The following is a 10,470-nucleotide window of genomic DNA, read 5'->3' as shown; positions in this document are numbered from 1 at the left end:
GTAGGGAAATGATAAACGTGCATGTTCTGGCATCTGAAAAGTCAGTTCAAAACTAGTTCAACAAGTGCAGCTGTGAATTGTGTGAGGCTGCAGAGCACCTCTGTGCGATGCTGCCACAGAAGAAACGTCCTGTGGTGGCACATTTGGCCTTGAGAAACAGGGCCACGCTGGTACACCTCCGTGTGTCCTGGGGACTGAATGAGGCCATGTAAGAAGTTGGAGTGAGAGCAGTGTTGGCTCAGAAGAGGAAGATCCCCAGGGAAATTGGAATGAAGCCATCACACTGGCTGTGTACATCAGAGCTTACAGGGTGGTTCCTGGAACACGAGCACAGGATACGGCACATCCCATCGCTTCTGCTCTGCAGGACAGGGCTGCTGCAGTGTGGCAAGAGCCTGGTGGCACAGCAATAGCAGGGCACGGGTGCCCCTGTGCAACACACAGCCACGGACCCAACACCAACAGGAGGAGGGGACCCTCAGGCTCATCCTCAGCAGGCAACCCAGGTACTCCTGGGGTTTCGAGCCAGCTCCTCTCCACACACATCCCTGCTCCTCTCACCACCGCAACACACATCAGGCAGAAACTGCTTCTGCCTGTCTTGACACAAGTCTTTTATACGTAATGTCCTTCAAGGGGCTGAGCTCTTGCTGATGAGCTACAAGGGCAGTGAGCTGCAAGGGGCATGATCATCATTTATATATTTAATATTAACTGTATCAGCTTGAGATGGATGAATTTCCCTTTATCACACAAATTGATATCAGTATTTATTTGGCTGCTTGAAGTGCTTTTGTTAGATCCCATTTAGGTCTGTAGGTGCTGTTACTAGCTGTTCATCAGCCATTAGACAAGCTCATGTTCTGGTGTTCCCAAGATAAGGAGGACATGAAGCTGTTGGAGCAAGTCCAGAGGAGGCCACGAGGATGATCAGGGGCTGCAGCACCTCCCGTATGGAGACAGGCTGAGAACATTGGGGCTGTTCAGCCTGGAGAAGAGAAGCTGCGTGGAAACCTCAGAGCAGCTTCCAGTGTCTGAAGGGGGCTACAAGGATGCTGCAGAGGGACTCTTCTTCACGGACTGTAGCGACAGGACAAGGGGTGATGGGTTCAAACTGAACCAGGGGAAGTTCAGGGTAGATCTAAGGCAGAAGCTCTTCCCTGTGAGGGTGCTGAGGCGCTGGCACAGGGTGCCCAGAGAAGCTGTGGCTGCCCCATCCCTGGCAGTGTTCAAGGCCAGGTTGGACACAGGGGCTTGGGCGACATGGTCTAGTGTGAGGGGAGTTGGAACTGGGTGATCTTAAGGTCCTTTCCAAACTATTCTATGGTTCTGTGACAGGCTGCCCTTGCTAAGCGGTAGATAACTAGAAAGAACCATTCTAGCAAATGATGTCATATAATTAATGCCATCTGTTGAAAGCAAGTTTGCACCCACTATAGCATTTTCTGCAGAAAACCATCCTGACACCTGTTTGAAAACCATCTTTGCCCAGAGCAGAAGTGACATTTCTTTCAGTGCCAATCATTTAACATCTCTTCTCTGCAGGGCTGATACTGTGATTTGGAATGTGCTGTGATCCCAGCTCTGAGACCTGCCTACACTGCTCCTTTCCCCAGGCATCAGACATGGCCTTCACGAAAGGGTGGAGACATAAAGGTCTGTTCTATGTCTCATCATCTCTTTTCTTTTCAAGGATTAGTTGTATTTGATGTTTGTCAAATCATACTCCAAGGCAGAAGCATAAACACATTAACTTGGTGCTCTGCAACTACATCTATTCATTTTCAGAACTGCCTTCCACAGAGGTTATTTTGTGGTCAGCTTAAGCTGGTCCAAGTAAAACCCAGTTCCAAAAAAGGCAGTTCACATTTCCTTTGCAGAAATGACATTCTTGTCCCCAAGCAGACCTTAGATCTAGGAATTAGGGCATATGATGCCATGAGGGACATCAGCTCTGCCTGACGGCGCAACCAAAACCAAATTCTTCTTCTTCAGCATTAGTTTTCAGCCAGTTCAGCAACTTATTCCTATTTACCAGGGCTGCAGGATTGCTGGAGCTGATGCATGGAACCATGTGATTAGGGCAGGGAAAAGTGTGTGACAGAATACTGGCAGCAGCCCATAGCTGCTGATGCTGATCAAGAAACCACAGCCTCAACTCCACAATAAGGGAGGGATTCATGCCTGGGAATTGGTGGCTAACACATAAACGTCTTCAGATCACAAGCCTCCCTTTCAGAGTCAACAGAGATCTAATCAGGTTTGTCAGTGGAGCCTGCAGCATCGTTAATCTCCTCCTAGAGTTGTATGGAATTTATTAGATGAACCCCATCCTTACAGTGTCCGTTTCTGTCACTGACTGTAAAGAAAACCTGGTGTGAATAGCTCAGAGGTTAGGTCAATAGTTAATGAGGTGACTTCTGTCCCCAAGTGTTAGTTCTGCCCATTATAAGACAAAGATTTCTTCTTACTCATACATTAAAGCATGATTTAAGTGAGTTCTTTAGTGCCACAAACTGAATAATGTCAGAAGGAAGAGTAGAATCCAGTGGCCCATCCTGCTAATACCAGTGCTTATACTAATACAGCAGAAATGTGCTGTTCAAAGCTGTGTCTCCAAGCTAAAATTAACGGGCGTAGAGGAGGTGTTTTGATTTAATCAGTCTTGGAAGCAAAGAGGGGTGGTGGCTGCTTTTGGAAAGCAGGTCGTTTATGTAGTGATGAAGCATGGTGGAGCCCCACTGCAGGCATGAGTGTTCAGAAAACCTTAACCTAAATCTTACAAGCTAATTCTATACAGTTCATCATAAATGGCTTTTCTCACAGCGAAATAGCAACTGGGAACACTGCTTCTTGAAAGCTTTCTTTGTGTTGACCTGCTTCTATCTAGCCAGATGCTTCTGTCTTAACATTTAGGAAAACAAAAGTTCACATCAGCATGGGATGATGAAATGATGCCACAGTAGCTGCAGAGCCAATGGAACCCATTTGTACCACTGCCAAGATGACAAAGCAAACATGAAATAGAGCAGCTACCGTGGCTGGCCCGGGAAGGACTTGTCCATCATGTTCCCAAGTAATCTGTTTGTGAAATATGTACTCCATCTCCCTTATTGACTAACAATGTCTATTATCTGGCTAGTTAACAGTGGGGATAAAAGTCTTTTTCCTTCTGTTTTTCAAGCTCTTATGCAAAAAGCTACAGTTAAACTGTGTATAACCTTAGGCTGGTGAACAGTGCCAAGTTCTAGGAGGATGCTTATTCAGTTTTTTATTAGCCACATGCGATAGACAGACTGTGTGGGTTTGCTAATTAGAGAAATCAGAGCCTATTTCTTGGAAATTTCCCTATAGGAAGAGATTCTTGGGAAAAAAAAAAGACAATAGATAAATAAGCAAAATATCTGCTTATTTGATGAGCAGCATCACAGCACACCAGTGGTGTTAATGCACTGGTATGTGCACCATATATACAAAAATATAATTGTAGTGATATAAAATCACTATAAGCACTGTGAAAATACATATATAGATAGATACTAACTGTTAAAAATCAGTGAGTTAGTAGATCTTTTTCAAGCTGGCCTTCAGAGCTTCTATGCTTGTTAGTAATGACAGCCAACACTTCTATGTTTAATCCTAAGTGGGAAAAATGCTTCCCACATGATATTTCAGATTCATGGAGACTTGATTGCAGCCTGTAAATGCACAGAAAGACAGCCAAGAGCATCTGTGTGTCCATGTTTCCCCAGGGAGCCAGGCTGGGCTGACATAGCCCTCCATGGGAGGCACCCGCACCAGTGGATTCTCTTCTGGGACACTGTCTGTGTGGGAGCATAAGGAATCGGGTGTGCACGCTCCTGAGATGCTGGGAATGGCAGCACGTGGGCAGGGAGGTGTTGTGGAGGGAGAGGAGGAACTGCTCCATCTCTGTTGTTACTTCACATACTGGGTTCCTGGCACTGGCTCCAGCCTCATCTAGCAGTTGGCAGCACTGCACAGCCCAGTGTTTCCTGCAAGCATGACTGAGCCTTCTTGTTATCGAGGTGATTCATCCTGCCCCCACACACCACAGTGTCCTCCTGACCTCCTTAGTCTCTCGCTCGCCTGCTGTAACTGTGTCACACAGCCTGTTTGTGCTCCTCAGGATGCTAACACAGGTCCCTGCGCATGGATGTCCTTCCCCAGCAGCCAAAACGCAGCAGTTCACTTGCCAGCTAATCCAGCCATGGGTAGAAGGAGGGCCTGTTGGTCCCCTATCACCTTCAGGCTATGAAAAGCATCCTCAGGGTTGCCCAAAGGCAGATCCACAGGCAGTGAAGCCTGTCCTGGGCTCTGGCCAGGCTCAACCTCCAGTGCTCCCTGCCCTGGTTACAGAGCTTGAGGAATGACTGATGTGCCCCATGTAACCCAAACCTGGAGGCAGCTCAGTTTCATGTTCTGGTATTATCTGCTCTGCCCAGCAAGGGAACCCTGCAGGGATCATCCCTCTGTGCTGGCGGGATAGCACCAGTGCTCGAGGACCCTCCTGCCTGCAGCACGGTGACAGGAGCAGCGGTAACAGGTGCCTCATGCTCACTCCTGCTTATCTGGGAGAGATGGAGCCTTTGGAGGGACATGATCTCCTCCAGCTTTTCCTTTCAAGGCAGCTTGAGTGTCATGATCTGCAGTCCACACACAGCCTGCTGAAGCCACCGAGGTGGCAAGGCAGCTAATAATTAAACCTGGGTTTACTGCCAGAGAAATGCTTCTGTAGCCAAGCACTGAGGAGAATACAATACTCCTTCTACATCAAAAGAATATGCAGATACCCAGGGTAAACTCTGGCCTGCATTTAGCATGCTAATTTCTGTGCTGCTATCTATTTCTCCTGACAGTTCCAGTGAGGTCAGCTAGTTCTGCAGCCCTCTTAGCAATCCTCAAGGTTGTTAATCTCACAGGGAGGAGGGGAAGTAGTTGCATTTCCAAGATGGACTCAGTTTGGGGAATGTCAAATGACCACAACTGTAGCATAAAATGTGCACACAAATCTTGGCAATTACAGACGTGGTCATCTTCCCTCTAACTGTTATTGTCAGTGTAATGAGCACATCATGTTCATACACACACAGAGCAGATGCAGTTCAGAAGAGAGGTTCAGAGCAAAGATCCCAGCTTTCCTAAGCTCTGGGAAGACGCTGTTGGCTGGCTGGTGCTGAGGACTGCTGCAGTGGTCAAACAAACAATGTAATATCCTGGGCTTTTTTTGTTCCAGTAAAAAACCAAACCAAAAACCAAACAGCCAAAACCAGTGTGACTGAAAAACAGAAAGGAGATGGAGCAGACAGACAAGATGGAGCAAACACAGCAGGAAGGGAGAAAAAGCAAAGGTGAATAATAGGCAGTTAGTTACTTCTATCAGTTCCAAAGTTCTTGCCTCCTCCTGCCAGTCCCACTTGATCATTGGGCAGTGGGGGCAGTTTCTACAGGTTTCTCTTTAGCTAAATTGACTTCTTAATAAGATGTGTTATTTGTAGCAAACATACATAAGGGTATCACTTTGTAAAAACATCCTTCTTCAGGAAGTAATAAAACACTTGCTCAGTTTAAAGTCTGTCCTCAAGTGTATTTGCTGGATGGGTGTTATCCTCATGCGGCTTTATTCCACTGAATCATCCCCAGGGAGAGTGGAAATGAGGGATGGTGGGGAAAGAGGTTTGGAAACAAATAACACTCTAAGTCAGAAAGGCAGGACTTTGTACAAAGCCCAGGCCACAGTAACGGCTCCCACAGGGCTGGATTCCTCCTGCACTTACAATCAAAGAGCAAAGGCCAATAATGCTGCTGTAGCTTTACACACTTCAGCAACTTTCGGTTTAGTTCCTCAGTGCCTGACGCATGGCAGATGTGTCCCAGAGCTGCTGAGCTCACACCATCATCCTGCTCATGGCACCCAGGCCTGAAACCTAGAGGTCTCACCAGCAGTGGAGTGGGGAGACGCATTTATCTGGAGCTTTTGGCAGCATAGTTCCCAATGGGATAGATTTTGTCCAAAAGGTCGGGTTTCGTTGGGAATCCGCTGTCCTTGCAGGTGCTCTAAGGGAAATGAAAGAAAAACCTCCCAGATAATCTCAAGGACAGGTTCTCAGCATGTTGCTCAGAGGTTGATCAGTAGGAGCTGTGCATTGATATAACTTTAACCCTGACTCAGAGATCCTCACGTCAAAGATTCCTGCCTGAATTGCCTCCTGGTTTTCTGATGTGCAGACAGCAGGGACGGAAAGGTTTTGGGTCATGGGGAAGCTGTCTCATCCCTCGCAACCTCAGCCCTGCTGGCCCCTGGCTGCCAGTGTCTCCTGGCAAGAGCAGCTGCAGTCACTCAGGTCCAGATATCCAGGAAATGTTTCAGAAGATAAATAAAAACTTGATGAGGATCAATATGTGAGAAAATCCAGAAGTGATTTGCTGCAGAGATGACCCAAACCCAACAGCTGAAAGCGTCAATGGACTCTTTATTGTGATATTTGGCCCAAATCTTGCAAAGAAATTTGTTTTGCCTTAACTCACAGAGGAAGAAGTGATTGTGAAATAGGTACTGAAGAATTCTCACTTATAACTCCTGCTTTGCAAAGGCAATTGCATGGAGATCCTGTGCTTCCAACAATGCTGAATTTGGGTTAATGTTTCCACCATCCCAGACAAAGAAACCCCAAGGATCTGTAAATAAACTGCTGTTGTTTAAACAGCCTCTCTCACTCGCATGCTCAGACATAGTAAAACAAGAGGAAAAGATATCAAATATGATAATTTGTTACCTCCCCAGTAATCTATGTAAGATCAACTTCCTTTTTTTTGAAGCAGTAACCTCTTCCTAAAACAAATAAGCAAGAATGACAGTAACCTCAGCATTCTCCATGAGGGTGCAGAGCACCAAATACATACAGAGACAGGCTTGTCCTGTTAATTCAGAGTGAACTCCCTCTCCTGTGGAGGAAGTAAGGCTGTAAGTCAGTTAGAAGGCTGGTATTAATTGAAGTAATACTACTAGAAGGGTAGATGTTGCCACGGAGCAGTTTACTTAGTGACCTGCATTGGTTGTATTGGGAAGGACCCAATAGCTGCACAAAGACCATATGTCAGTGTGGGTTTGTTTCTACTAGATAGATACATCCTTCAAAACCCTCGCTGCCCGGTAATGCAAGTCCCAGATATGAGTTCCCATAGAATAACATCAAGGTTGGAAAATGTCTGGTGTGCTTTTCATGCATTTATTATTATTGATTATTGACCAAGGGCAGGAAGGGACCTCACCAGTAATCAAGGGTCTTAAATGTCTTGTGTGTGGTTAGGGAGATGCAGTGCTGAGGCTGGGTGCTCAGCACTGTGAGGCTGAAATGGGAAGGCACGGTTTACAGACGTGATTCACAGCACGATTAGGAATTCTGCTGGCAGTAAAGCAGTGAGCAGCTACTGTTCTTACAATGGTCTTACAATGAGCCTGTAAGTAGGGGAAGAAGCTGATTGTTGTGTGTTTGGTTACTAAAAAGAAGAGTAGAAGATAGTTCTGTGTTTGCATATGCTGGAAGCTGTCCTTAACATCGCAAAGACAATTTTATTCACTGCTTTCCTTGTTGATGCTTCTGATTTTCTGTAAGAGAACTGTTGGTGCTTTTACTGTAAGATCACTACAAGATACTTGTTCACAGCCTGGCACTGGGTTAGGGCTAAAGCTGACAGTGTCTTATAGATAGTAACAGTAATAAATCCATGCAAAACATACAGTTTTGCTCCACCTTTGTACCAGTGCTCATTGGTTACGTACAGTGTATCTTGAAACATCCACTAACAACTCCAAAGTTAGGAGATAAATAGCATTATTCAGCATGTACACATCTGAAAGTGCTTCACCACAGCACAGTAATTCCTTCAATGCCACTTGATAAAGATTTTTGGGGAAGTTTTGGGTTGGTTTTTTTGAGAAGGGTGGCTGTTGGCCCAGGCTGAGGATGTGGAGGCACAGCTTAGGAAGGGATGCAGGGGCAGGACCTGCATCGAGCCTTTAAAAACAGCTCCCATTTCTGGCAGAGTTTTACATGCAGCTGAGGCAGTGCAGATACAACAGACCACTTTGCAAACACTGCAAACCACTGCAATAATGCTGAACTTAGAACTGACCTCCAGCAAGTGCTATTTCACATCCGGAAAGTGGCTTTGAAGGTGGATTCTAAGCTGTGAAAAACAGGATTAAAGAAGCAAGTGACCATTGGAACATCTGCTCAGTTTAAGCCAGGCTGTAGGATTTCATGTAAGAAGTTGCTGCAGTGTCAGATCTGGAAACAAAGCTCGTGGTTTCTGCCTGGCACAACCCCAAGGCTGAGCTTTGCCATTCACTTGAGCTCATTCCCTGGAGCACAAGCAGGCGACCACACGTCCAAGGCTGTGATCAACTCCCTGCCTCTTGCCAGCACTCGTGTCTGGTTTCACCCACAGCCATGCCAGCAGCAAGTGCAAATTAGCAGCAGTGACAGGATGAGTCTGCCATGGAGCCGGAATGTGAGGCAGCAAAATGAACACAGGAGGAGGTTAGAAACATGCACAAGTGAAGGCTGTGGTTGTTCATACATAAATTCCATTCTAAGCCTCTGAAACACCATTTCCAGGGCTCTGCCCAGAGAAATTCCTTGGGCTCAGGTGATAAGGGTCCAGATTTCAGTCCCTTACTTAAGATCAGTAACTAGAAAATACAGTTTCATGCCCTTTCCCCTCTTGATAACACACAGAGCTCCAGTGAACGTGGCTTTGCGCAGGGGTGAGGTCACCCCTGTAGTTTCCAGTTTCATCTTGAGCCAGCAAGCACAGAGAACAGCATCTGGCTTTGAAAAACAGTGGGAAATTTAGAGCAGGGAATTTTACTCTTTGTCTCTTACACAGGAATTCAGTGACACCTTCCTGGTCACTCACCTTGCTCATCTGTGTGCATCACATTGCTGAATTTGACTGAATAAAGATTGGTGACAAATGACCTTACACCTGGTGAGAGTGAGTCCCCAGCCTGCCTTAAAGGCAGATGCATCCCTTTGAGTGCATCACACAGCAGCAGTTCTCTGCTCACACTTGTCCCTCTAGGAATTAGCACAGTGGTGGTTTTTCTGGTGTTCGGTTTACCTGGGAGAAAGACTTAAATGTGCCCTGAAGGCAAGTCTGTAATAATTCTCACAGAAATAGGCTATTTTCCCAACTGACTACTTCTTTGATGATATAATTTTCTTTAATGCTGATGCTTCCTCCCGCTTTTAGTTGCAACCACAAAGTCCCTATAATCCAGTACAAGCTAATTACGTGGATCATTGCCACAGAAGGCATTTGCTTCACCTCCCAGGAAATCATTATCAGTCACGATCTGCCATTTGCTCTGATGGCTTTGTTTATGTTATCATCCAGGTCCCATAAAATCCATATTTATCTTTCCTTAGTGGCATCTACAGATTGATTACTAGTAGCCAGAAAAGGCTTTACATGGCAATTAGCACTCAGAGCTCTCAGTGACTTTAACACTTGCATTTGTCAGGAGGGGTTTTTGGACTTCCTGGATGACCTAAGTAGCCACGTAGCTCTGGGGTCACTGGAGTGGTCCCTCGTGATTAGGGAGAGCTGAGAGTTCAGGTAGATAATATTGCTGCTGCTTGCAATTCGATGATAAAATGCATTATGAGCAGAATAAAACCCCGTGCATTCGCTGTTCCCTAATACCAGGTACAACTCCAGGGGGGTCTCACAGCTCCTGACACAACTCTTGTCAAGGGAAGATTGATTTGGTAGAAGCCAAGATCAAGAGCTCTACCTGAAGTGGCTTCTCTTCATTTCTGCTGAGGAAGATGGATCACTTGTTCCTGCCGTGCCTTTGGCAATGCTCTTCCTCCCCAAACAGCAAACAAGTGGAAGTGTTTACAAACGTCTATTCTAGACATTATTAGACAGTCTAATGTTAATGGAGCTGAAGCCCAGCCGCAGCTTCACTGCATTTAAGGAAAGCTTGTTACTGGCTTCACTGGGCTCCCGTTGTGTCCTTGGGGCTTTGACTGACACAAACACGTGCAAAACTCCGTGTTGTGGGTATGGTCACTTCTGCTGACCTGGCAAGAGCAGCTAAAATTGCTGGTTAAACACTACAAAAGCATTTAGCAGCTCTCCTTGCAAACAAAAGGTTTGCATATTAGGATGAATAATGGAAAAAACCCCAAAACCGACCTCGACTCATGTATTCAAGTACCTGCTAAGCACCTGCCACGTTCCTCATAAATCTATCTGCATGTTGCATTCATTTTGGCACACAAAAACCAGGTATGAAAGTTGACAGTGGAAGCTGCATTATTAGTTCTTACTCACTGCATGTCGTGCGCAAGCCAGCATTGCAGTTGCCAAGGAAGTAGACATAACGCACCGAGACCAAGAATGTGTTCTCAGTGGTGAACAATGCAGAATAACTGGGCC

Source organism: Nestor notabilis, unplaced genomic scaffold (genome assembly GCF_000696875.1).
Source record: "Nestor notabilis isolate BGI_N333 unplaced genomic scaffold, ASM69687v1 scaffold14022, whole genome shotgun sequence".
NCBI classification, from domain to species: domain Eukaryota; kingdom Metazoa; phylum Chordata; class Aves; order Psittaciformes; family Psittacidae; genus Nestor; species Nestor notabilis.
Note: the sequence above shows the minus strand (reverse complement) of the source record.